Raw genomic sequence first — 10,653 nt, 5'->3', positions numbered from 1 at the left:
CTCTAACGGCTTTTCTTACTCTCTCAGCTGACCTTGGCTTCTTTTCCTTCCTCTGTCTCCCGGCCTCCTCTTCACCCGCTCATCCAAAGCCCGTCGGTGCATCCAGCCCCACATACCACGCGACAAGAATGGAGACCCTAGGGTGGAGGGAATTCCTCCACGCCATTTCCACGCCTGTGCCCGCCTCTTCCCCCTCGAGGCCCCGTCGGGGGAGGGAGAGGCAGTAGCGGGGGTCGACGCCCCCCAAACCTCGAAGTCTTCCATTTTCTGGCCCTCCCCCTCATTGAAGTCCCCCTTCCCATCTCAGACCCCCAACTCTGGCCTCTTTCAAGGGTCCGTCCTCCCCCTTGGACAGATGGGGGGGGTCACCAGAAACTCACCCACCCCCTTATTAGGGGAGGAGGGGCGAGGTAGCACAGTGTTGTACACGGAACTAGAAAGGCCCCCTGGGTGGGGGGAGGGGGGCAGGGGAGGGACGGGGGCTTTTAGTTTGCATCTTAGGTGGGAGGGGGGAGGGGGGACCGCAGCAGTTAACCTGTCTTTACGCAGCGATTTTTAACGAGGCTGGGGGGAGGGGGACTTTGGGGGTGGGGAAGGGATGGGGTGGGGGGCCTGACTCTGTTATTTACCGTGTATCATATGTAAATACCGACAGAAACTTCAATAAACTTTATTTCAAACACGTCTCTGCCTGCCCAGGGGGAGGGCATTGGATACCGAGGGCGGGTCCAGGTCTCCACCCTGGCGGGGTGGGGGAGAGGCTGTGGCTAGAGTGCTACAGAATAAGGTTAGATGGTTGCTTGTTAAATAGCTTAATCATTGTAATTAACAGCCTCACTTTATAATTCAGGCCATGTAAAGCGTGTAAGACAGCAAATGACACAGGTCCGGATCAATAAAAATTAACTCTTGGTATCACTATGACCACTTAGCGAACGGTTACTATTACTCACCTTCCTTGCTTCATTTATTTATTTAAAAAAATTTTTGTTTTTTCTTGGCTACGCTGCGCAGGCATGCAGGATCTTAGTTCCCCAACCAGGGATCGAACCTGTGTCCCCTGAAGTGGAAGGGCGGAGTCCTAACCACCGGGCCGCCAGGGAAGTACCTGCTTCACTTAATTTTCTCCCCCAAGCCTGCATGTTGAGTTTATTGGACTCATTTTGCAGCTAGGTCCATAGAGGTGAAATGACTCACCCAGGGTCACACAGGTGGAACTTGGCAGAGCTGTGAGTTGGGACTAGGTTCAGCTGGTTCCAAACCTTGAGCTTCCTTCCTTTTGTACCGGGGAGCAGCGGCTTCTCCTAATGCCTGGTCACTCTGTGAAGAGATAACTGCTACTATTTATTGCACCTACTATGAGCCACACACTTTCCTCCCATCCATGATCTCAGGAGATGTTCCCAGCAGCCCTGTAGGTAGGAATTATCACGTACATTGAGCGAGCGCGCACACACACGTTTTACGGGTGAGGGATGGAGGCTCAAAGTGGTCTCTAAGATCTGTGATCTCACCTACCACACCGAGGGATTGAAAACGGCCTGAATGTTGGATAAACTTTTTTTTAAATTTATTTTTATTTTATTTTATTGATTTTTTATTGCGTCGGGTCTTAGTTGCGGCAGGCGGGATCTTTCTTGAGGCATGCGGTATACTTCCTTGCGGCGAGAGGGCTTCTCTCTAGTTGTGGTGGTGGGTTTTCTCTCTCTAGTTGCGGGCATGCGGGCTCCAAAGCACATGGGCTCTGTAGTTTGCGGCAGGCGGGCTTTCTAGTTGAGGTGCCCGAGCTCAGTAGTTGTGGTGCGCGCGGGCTTAGTTGCCCGGTGGCATGTGAGATTTTAGTTCCCTGACCAAGGATCGAACCCGCCTCCCCTTCATTGGAAGGCAGATCCTTTACCACTGGACCAGCAGGGAAGTCCCAGATAAGCTTATTCTTGAAATATATTAAAAAGGAAACACAGTGCTAGCTTGGATTCTACACCTCTTCTAGATTTAGTCTCTTGGGGGCAATCAGAACAACGTCTGCAACCACTACCGCATCCTGTAATGGCCACGGACACATTGATCAAGCTGTTGTGAGGTGTCAGAGACTGTGCTGAGCCCTTTTCATTTATCAGCTCATTGGGTTCTCCCAAACATCCTCTGAGCTAGGCATTCCAAAGAGCCCCATTTTGTAGATGAGGAAACTGAGACTGGGAGGTAAGGTCACCCAGCTTGAAAGATGCAAAGAATTCACACCCATTCCTTTCTAATCCCAGAGTCTCCTCTCTCCTGCTGCTATATCTGACTTCGAATTTGATGCAAACTCATTCTGTGACCTTGAGCAAGTCTTTTAATCTCTGGAGCTTCAGTTTCTTTTTCTGTAAAAAAGGAGGGGGATGGGCTAGCAGGACTCCAAATCCCTCTGGAACAGGAAGAGTGGTGGGGATAGGTTAGCAGAAGAGAACTAAGAGTCAGCAGGATCAGATTCCCTGAGGGAAATACTCTGAGTCATTTTCAATGATTTCAGGAGTTTCTGTAGGTCATGCTCAAGAACTGGGATGGCAAACGTGTTTCAGCTTCTTTGTCAAGACTAACTGATTCCTAGTGGCTTCTTGGAGCACAGTGTTAAGAAGGATTTGAACATCTGCTCAGTGGGAAAGGATGTCCCCATCGACTGGTGCTGTCTGCCATTCTGATCATTTGGTGCTGTCTGTCTTCCGTGCAGGATGAGTAGTTGTGGTGCAAGTGCTGAGGTATTTGCTGATTTTGTCTGGAACTTAACAACTTAAAATCCTAAAGTCTGTGTTCTTTAAAAAAGAAATTAAGTTAGTGTCTTTGGTGGTTGTTTTGTTTTTTACATTTTGAAAATACAATGGGATTCCATAGTTAAAGATTTATCTTTTTTTTTTTGAAGGAACGCTGTGAAAAGTCTGTCCTACTTCTGACCTCCTGACATCCAGAAATACCCTTCGCCCTAAGGTATTATCTTTTGATGTATAATTTCAAGAATTCTATATGCATATCTAAGCATATGTGTATGTGTTTAAATCCACACACGAGTCTGTAGCACATACATATTTATTTGACACAGCATTTATCACAGTGTGCACATAGTTCTGTACCCTCCAATTTCACACGTGTTATGGAGATCATTTAGCATCAGTTATATAACTCTACCTTGTGCTTTGTTTTTTTTTAAAATTTATTTATTTATGGTTGCGTTGGGTCTTCATTGCTGCAGGCGGGCTTTCTCTAGTTAGGGCGAGAGGGGGCTACTCTTCATTGCGGTGCATGGACTTCTCATTGCAGTGGCTTCTCATTGAAGTGGCTTCTCTTGTTGCTGAGAACGGGCTCCAGGCGTGGGCTTCAGTAGTTGTGGCACACGGGTTTAGTTGCTCCGCGGCGTGTGGAATCTTCCGGGGCCAGGGCTCGAACCCGTGTCCCCTGCATTGGCAGGCAGATTCTTAACCACTGCGCCACCAGGGAAGTCCCTACCTTACGTTTTTTAAAGCTACTTAATAATAATAGTTTGCATAAACTAATTGCATAGTGTACTGTTTTCTATGTGCCAGACACTTTGCATTCAAGTCTTGAGCACTTTCCATTGACTAACCCAAGGAGGTCAGTGCTTTTATTATATTATCATCCCCATTTTACAAATGAGATCCCGAGGCACAGAGAGGTTAATTAACTTTCTCCTGGTCATACAGCTAGTAAGTGGTCAAGCTAAGATTTGAATCCTGGGGATCTCCTGAGCCTGCTGATACTTAACCCTAAGCGTATATACCTCTGTGTATATTGAAGCCACGCAATCTCATCTTTTTATCTATCATCATGTTTACAAAGTATTTTGTACTCATTTCATTTCCAGAATAGTACTATGCATCAGTGGTTCTCAAAGTGTGGCCACCACAAGGTCAAAACCATTTTTATAATAATACTTAGATATTATTTGCCTTTTTCACTCTTAGTGTCTCATGAGTACATGGAGTCCAGAGGCTTCTGGAGGCTTCACGATGGCTGAGAACACAATAGATTGAATGCAGAAGCAGATATGAGAACCTAACTTTCTTCTATTAGGCCAAACATTGAATAGATTTTCTTCTTTCTCCCCACTCCCCCACCCCGGCGCTGCGAGGCTTGCGGGGTCTTAGTTCCCTAACAGGGATCGCAGCCAGGCCCTCCGCAGTGGAAGCACGGAGTCCTAACCACTGGACTGCCAGGGAATTCCCGGAATAGATTTTCAAAAACATAAAGCATACACCTGAAACTGACACAACAATGTTAGTCAACTATACTCCAATATAACATATTAAAAAGTTAAAAAAATAAACCGATACCACTATATTTTGGGGAGAAATAGTTATTTTTCACTGAAATAAGTCTGTTTATGCAAACATGCAATGAATTTATTATTTTACTTAAGTAATACATATTTTAAAATCTTCTCAGCTTCAATTTTGAATATGTTAAATACTGACAGACACAACACACATAAACAAAAGCTCTTTGGGGTCTGCTACAATTTTTAAGTGTATAGAGGGGTCTTGAGGGCAATAGTTTGAATCATTGCTGCTGCATGCCATGCAGGTAATGTATCAGATGTAGAGATTTGCCTGAGTTTTTCAATGGCTGTATAGTGGTCCCTTGAATGGAGGTAATTTATTTTAACAATAAACTCATTTTTATTATAAATGTAACACAGTCATGATTTTCAAATTTAAGCAGCAGAGAAGTGTAGAAAGAAAAAAATAACTTTTCGTTTTTCTCAATCCCAGGTTTGTTCCTCGAAGGGAAAGATTGTTATCAGTTTCTTCTTCTAGATGAGCGGTTCCCTGCTCAGGGTGATTTTGCCCCAAGGGGACATCGGGCAATGTCTGGGGACATTTTTGGATGTCACAACTGGGGAGGGGATGCTATTGGCATCTAGCGGGACCAGGGATGCTGCTAAACGCCCTACAATGCACAGGGCGGCCCTCCACCACAAAGAATGATCTGGTCCAAGATGTGACTCATGCTGGGGTTGAGAAAAACCGGCTTTAGATATTACCTATGCATTTATATATTCTCCCTTGCTCTTTTTTTCTGTTTTTCTTTTTGGCCTTTATTTTTATTAACACAAATGAGATTTTGCTAAATCCATTTATAAGAAGTAACTCTTAACTTGTAGGGGATTAGGGATCCCTTTGTGAATCAGATAAAAGCTATGAACCCCCAGAAAACAATACTCATATTCACAAAATTTTGTACATAATTTCAGGGGCTTCACAGGCACCAAAAGAGCCCTGCCGGAATTCCCTGGAAGTGTAGTTTCTGAATCACAGTCCTAGAGCATCCCATCCAGAGGGAGATCACTAACTGCACCCCTCCATCCCTTTTTAGACAAGAGGATGAAGGGTCAGAGAGAACAATGCCTTGGTTCTGGGTCCTTTAGGGAGGCAAGGCAAAGCAAAGATTGGAACTCAGGCCACCTGACTCACCAGAGCTGGAATATTTCCACTTCACCCTAAATGAGGACGTTTTAGAAACGCTGATCTTCCCTTCCTGGTACAGCGGGAAAACATGCCACCCGCACTCTGTTCCTCTTGAGAAGACACAAAGGCCCCAGCTGTTGTTGACGAGAAACACTCAAGCACCTGGGAAAAAGCACATTCAGGATGTGAGGCGGGGAGAGTGGTTGGGCAGGGACTGCTAGGGGGTAAGGACCCTGGAATATGTACCCGCTCATTCCCTGAGTCATTCATTCATTCCTTCACCCACCCACCCATCCATCCATTCATTCAGCACCTGTAAACTGAAGCTTCCTGTCTACCAGGGCTGGGCTCTGGGGGACACCAAAGTGAACCAGACACATGCCCATCCTGAACAGCTCCTACTCTCCTGGGGGAGACCGACCGATGTGCTGATTGCAATACAGGGTGACTGTGCTCTAATGGGAGCCCTATAGGGCATGGTGGAAGCACAGCTGTAATCCTTGATGCAGCCTTGGGGGGTCAGGGAAGACTTCCTGGAGGAAGAAGCATGTAAGCTGACTGTTCAAGAGCAGGTAGAGTGTTTGTCATATGGCTGGGAGATGGAAGAGTCCAGAAAGGGGAGCCACACTCAGAAACCTCAAAAGCCTGAAGGAGCTGGGCATAGAAGGGAAAAATAACTCCAGTTTGCTGGAGGCTGCAGTGCAGATGGCATAAGAGGAGACTGATGACCTTGACAGAAGGACACAGGTGAGGAGCTTAGGTTTTTCTCCTGAGAGCAATAGGGAGCCATAGGAGAATCTTGAGCAGAGGAAGGAAAAGGTCAGTTCTGAATGTTACAAAGGAGCCAAGTGAAAATTGGACAGTGGTGTGGGCTGCTGGCACAGTCCAAACAAGAGCAGGACAGAGAGGAGGAAATAGATACGAAAGTGATCCAGGAGGGAGAGGGGTCCACATATGGAGCCTGGCTGGTTGTCAGGAATGGGGGAGAGGAAGGCGTTGAGGAGGCATTAACGCAGTATAGCCTGAGTGGCCCCTGTGTGAACTTCAAGGTGCTGTGTGATTTATAGGGAGTATTAGCTATCTACTGCTGCTTTAAAAATTCCCACAAACACAGGGGCTTAAAACAACACGTATTTACTATCTCACAATTTATCGTGGATCAGGAATCCAGTACAGTGTAAGGGGGTCTTACAAGTCTGAAAGCAAGATATCGGCTGGCTGGGTCCTCACCTGGAGGTTCAGTTACGGAGAGATTCACTTCCATGCTCCCTCAGGTTGAGTAGAATTCATTTCCTGTGGTTGTATGACTGAAGTTCCTGTGGGGATTGTTTGCTTTTTGTATTTTTTGGCTGTGCCATGCGGCATGCAGGATCTTAGTTCCCCAACAGGGATTGAACCCGTGCCCCCTGTAGTGGAAGCACGGAGTCTTAACCACTGGACCGCCAGGGAAGTCCCAGAAGTCCCTGTGTTTTGCTAGCAGTTCCCACCCTTAGGTCTTGACTACGTGGGCCTCTTTACAATGGGGCAATTGGCTCCTTCAGGACAGCGGGAGAATCTCTTGCTTTGAGTCTCTATGACTTCTTGACCCTCTTTTTAAAAATTGAAGTATAGGACTTCCCTGATGGCGCAGTGGTGAAGAATCCGCCTGCCAATGCAGGGGACACAGGTTCAAGCCCCGGTCTGGGAAGATCCCGCATGCTGCGGAGCCACTAAGCCCGTGCGCCACAACCACTGAGCCTGTGTGCCTAGAGCCCGTGCTCCGCAACAAGAGAAGCCACTGCAATGAGAAGCCCGTGCACCGCAACGAAGAGTAGCCCCCACTTGCCACAACTAGAGAAAGCCTGCACGCACAGCAACGAAGACCCAACACAGCCAAAAATAAATTAATTAATTAATTAAAAAAAAATTGAACTATAGTTGATTTACAATGTTGTGTTAGTTTCTGGTGTACAGCAAAGTGATTCAGATATATATATATATACACACACACACATATACACACACATGTATGTATTACATATATATATATAATACATATATTTTTTCTTTTGCAGATTCTTTTCTATTATAGGTTATTACAAGACATTGAATATAGTTCCCTGTGCTACAGTAGGACCTTGTTGTTTATCTATTTCATATATAGTAGTGTGTATCTGTTAATCCCAAACTCCTAATTTATCCCTCCCCCACATCTTTCCCCTTTGTTAACCATAAGTTTGTTTTCTATGTCTGTGAGTCTGTTTCTGTTTTATGAATAAATTCATTTGTATCACTTTTTTAGGTTCCACATATAAGTGATATCATATGATATTTGTCTTTCTCTGTCCAAATTACTTCACTTGGTACGATAATCTCTAGGTCCATCCGTGTTGCTGTAAATGGCGCTATTTTCTTTTTTATGGCTGAGTAATATTCCATTGACTATATATACCACATCTTCTTTATCCATTCATCTGTCAGTGGACACTTAGGTTGCCTTGACTATTGTAAATAGTGCTGCTATGAACATTGGGGTGGATGTATTTTTTGACTTAGCATTTTCTCCAGATATATGCCCAGGAGTGGGATTACTGGATCATACAGTAGCTTTATTTTTAGTTTTTTAAGGAACCTCCATATTGGTCTCCATAATGGTTGTACCAGTTTACATTCCCACCAACAGTGTAGGAGGGTTCCCTTTTCTCCACATCCTCTCCAGCATTTATTATTTGTAGACTTTCCATTCTGACAGGTGTGAGGTGATTCTTGACCCTTTTAAAAGAGATCACCTGGGGTTTCCCTGGTGGCGCAGTGGTTGAGAGTCCGCCTGCCGATGCAGGGGACACGGGTTCGTGCCCCGGTCTGGAAAGATCCCACATGCTGTGGAGCGGCTGGGCCCGTGAGCCATGGCCACTGAGCCTGTGCGTCCGGAGCCTGTGCTCCACAACGGGAGAGGCCACATCAGTGAGAGGCCCACATACCGCAAAAAAAAAAAAAAAACAAAAACCAAAAGAAAACACATCACCTGATTAGGTCAGACCCACCCAGGATAATCTTTCTTTTGACTGACTTCAAGTCAACTTATTAGGGACCTTAATTACACAAGCAAAATTCCTTCACCTTGCATATAATGTAACCTATGGCACCCCATCCTATTCTCAAGTCTTGCCCACATTCAAGGGGAGGGGATTGCACAAGCAGGTGGGAATATCGGGGGTCATTTTGGAGTTCTGCCTACCACATGGGGTCGGGGGAAGTGAGGGTGGAGGACCTTCTCAAGGTTAGGGGCTTAGCAGACTTGTCTCTGAGTCTATAGCCTCTAGGTCTCCAGGTTAACGCCATGGGAGACCTCGGCTAATGTGAGATGAATTCATGAGCAAATTTAGAAATGAGAGCTGAAAGCGTCCATCACCTGCATCTTCTGGGACACCCCTTCTGAAGAGTCCGTCAGTGAGCTGAAGAGTTGCTCAGCGGATCTAATATTTCTGTCTTGCAGAATGAAGTCCAGAGATGCTGCCTCATTTCTCAAAAGGATAAACATGTGATCCAGACATTCCACTCCTAGGTATACATCCGACAGATGTGAAAACATACCTTCCCACAAAAATGTGTACACAAATGTTCACGGCAGCATTACTCATAGTAGCCAAATCTGGAAATAACCCAAATATCCAATAGTTAAATGTGGTATATCCATACAATAGAATATTATCCTGCAATAAGAGGAAATGAAGTACTGATTCATGCTACAACATGAATGACCCTTGAAAACATTATGCTAAGCAAAAGAAGCCCATCACAAATGAACATATATTGTATGATTCCATTTATATGAAATGTCTAGAATTGGCAAATCTATACAGACAGAAAGTAGATTAGTGATTACCTAGCGCTAGGTGGGGAGATTGGGGGTGTGGGGAGATTGGGGGTGACTGGCTGAGGGGTGTGTGATATCTCCTTGGACAAATGAGAATGTTCTATAATGGATCTAAGGTGGATGCTTGTACCATTTTATGATTATAGTTAAAGCCATTGAATTATACACTTTGAGTGAATTGCATGGTATGTGGGTTCTATCTCAATAAAGCTGCTTAAAAAGGGAGAGAAAAGATATGCCCTCTGAAAGAAGAAATCATGATATAAGCCTATTAGTTAATGCCACAAAATTAACCAATAGAAGAATTAAAAATACTTATAGGGAGGAAAAATGAGGTCTCCGTGAGTTAAATCCTTATCTATCAGAGAGAAGAATCTACAATGTATATTGCTGACACATCTAGAAGATAATTATTATTTAGGGATGCAAAGGCAAGTAAGAGAAGAAACAGCTGAAAAGGTTAAAAGACTTCCAGTATGGAGCAGGATTTGAGGTGGAACAGACTGAATTCTTTTGATTATAATCCCTTGCTACTGGCATCTAGTGAGCAGAGTTCCTGGATGCTGCTGGATATCCTACAATGCACAGGACGGCGCCCTCCCCACGCCCCGCCCTGCGAACTATCCAGCCCAAATGTCAATGGTTCCGAGATTTAGAAACCTCAGCTTATTTTATCAGCTTCATGCTGTTTTCGCCCTTTCAAAGTATTTGTTTTTGTGTTTGTTTATTTATAGTTCCCCCATTTAGGATATAAACACCCCCCTCCCCCCACCAAAGGACAGAGAAGCAGTGAAAATAGCACAGGTTCTGGAATCTGAAGACTTGACTCTGATTTCCATTGTTACCGCTTCCTATGTGCAGGATGTGCTTACCTCTCTCAGCCTCGCATCTTTAAAATGGGGGCTAATAAGAGAACCTGGAAGACCTAGTCCGTGCAGGCAAATCACTTAGAGTCTGTAACATTCAGCACTCAGTTTATATCAATTACCACTATTGTCCCCAGCTGTATCCTTCTCCCTGGCCAAAGAACGGGGGGCTGAACAAATGTTTCTCAGACGAATGAATTCCAGGCCCCTTCCCTCGAGGCTGGCATTTCTTTGCTTCTAAACCAAGGGTGTCACAATCTTTCTCTAGACTCCTTTCCCCTGAAGAAATTCCAGTGGAAATCTGAGATGCTCCTTCAGGGGAGGTGATTGAATGTGTGGGGAACTCAGGTTTTTTCTGTCTTCTGTCAGCCCCCAAAAGGGAGGAGCTGACACAGGAATGGTTAAGTGGCTCTGAAGTTCACCTATTGCTGACTGTTCCTGGCAACTCCCCACAAAGAGACTGCTTCATCTCCAG

General features: G+C 45.2%; 1 protein-coding gene across 1 annotated transcript in view; it reads right to left on the bottom strand.

Annotated features, from left to right (window-relative positions):
* The window catches only part of NLRP12 (NLR family pyrin domain containing 12), a 726,895-nt gene that overhangs the window by 132,177 nt on the left and 584,065 nt on the right, over positions 1-10,653 (bottom strand).

This window comes from Phocoena phocoena, chromosome 20 (genome assembly GCF_963924675.1).
Source record: "Phocoena phocoena chromosome 20, mPhoPho1.1, whole genome shotgun sequence".
Taxonomy (NCBI): Eukaryota; Metazoa; Chordata; class Mammalia; order Artiodactyla; family Phocoenidae; genus Phocoena; species Phocoena phocoena.
Note: the sequence above shows the minus strand (reverse complement) of the source record. Positions and strands in the feature narration are given on the sequence as shown.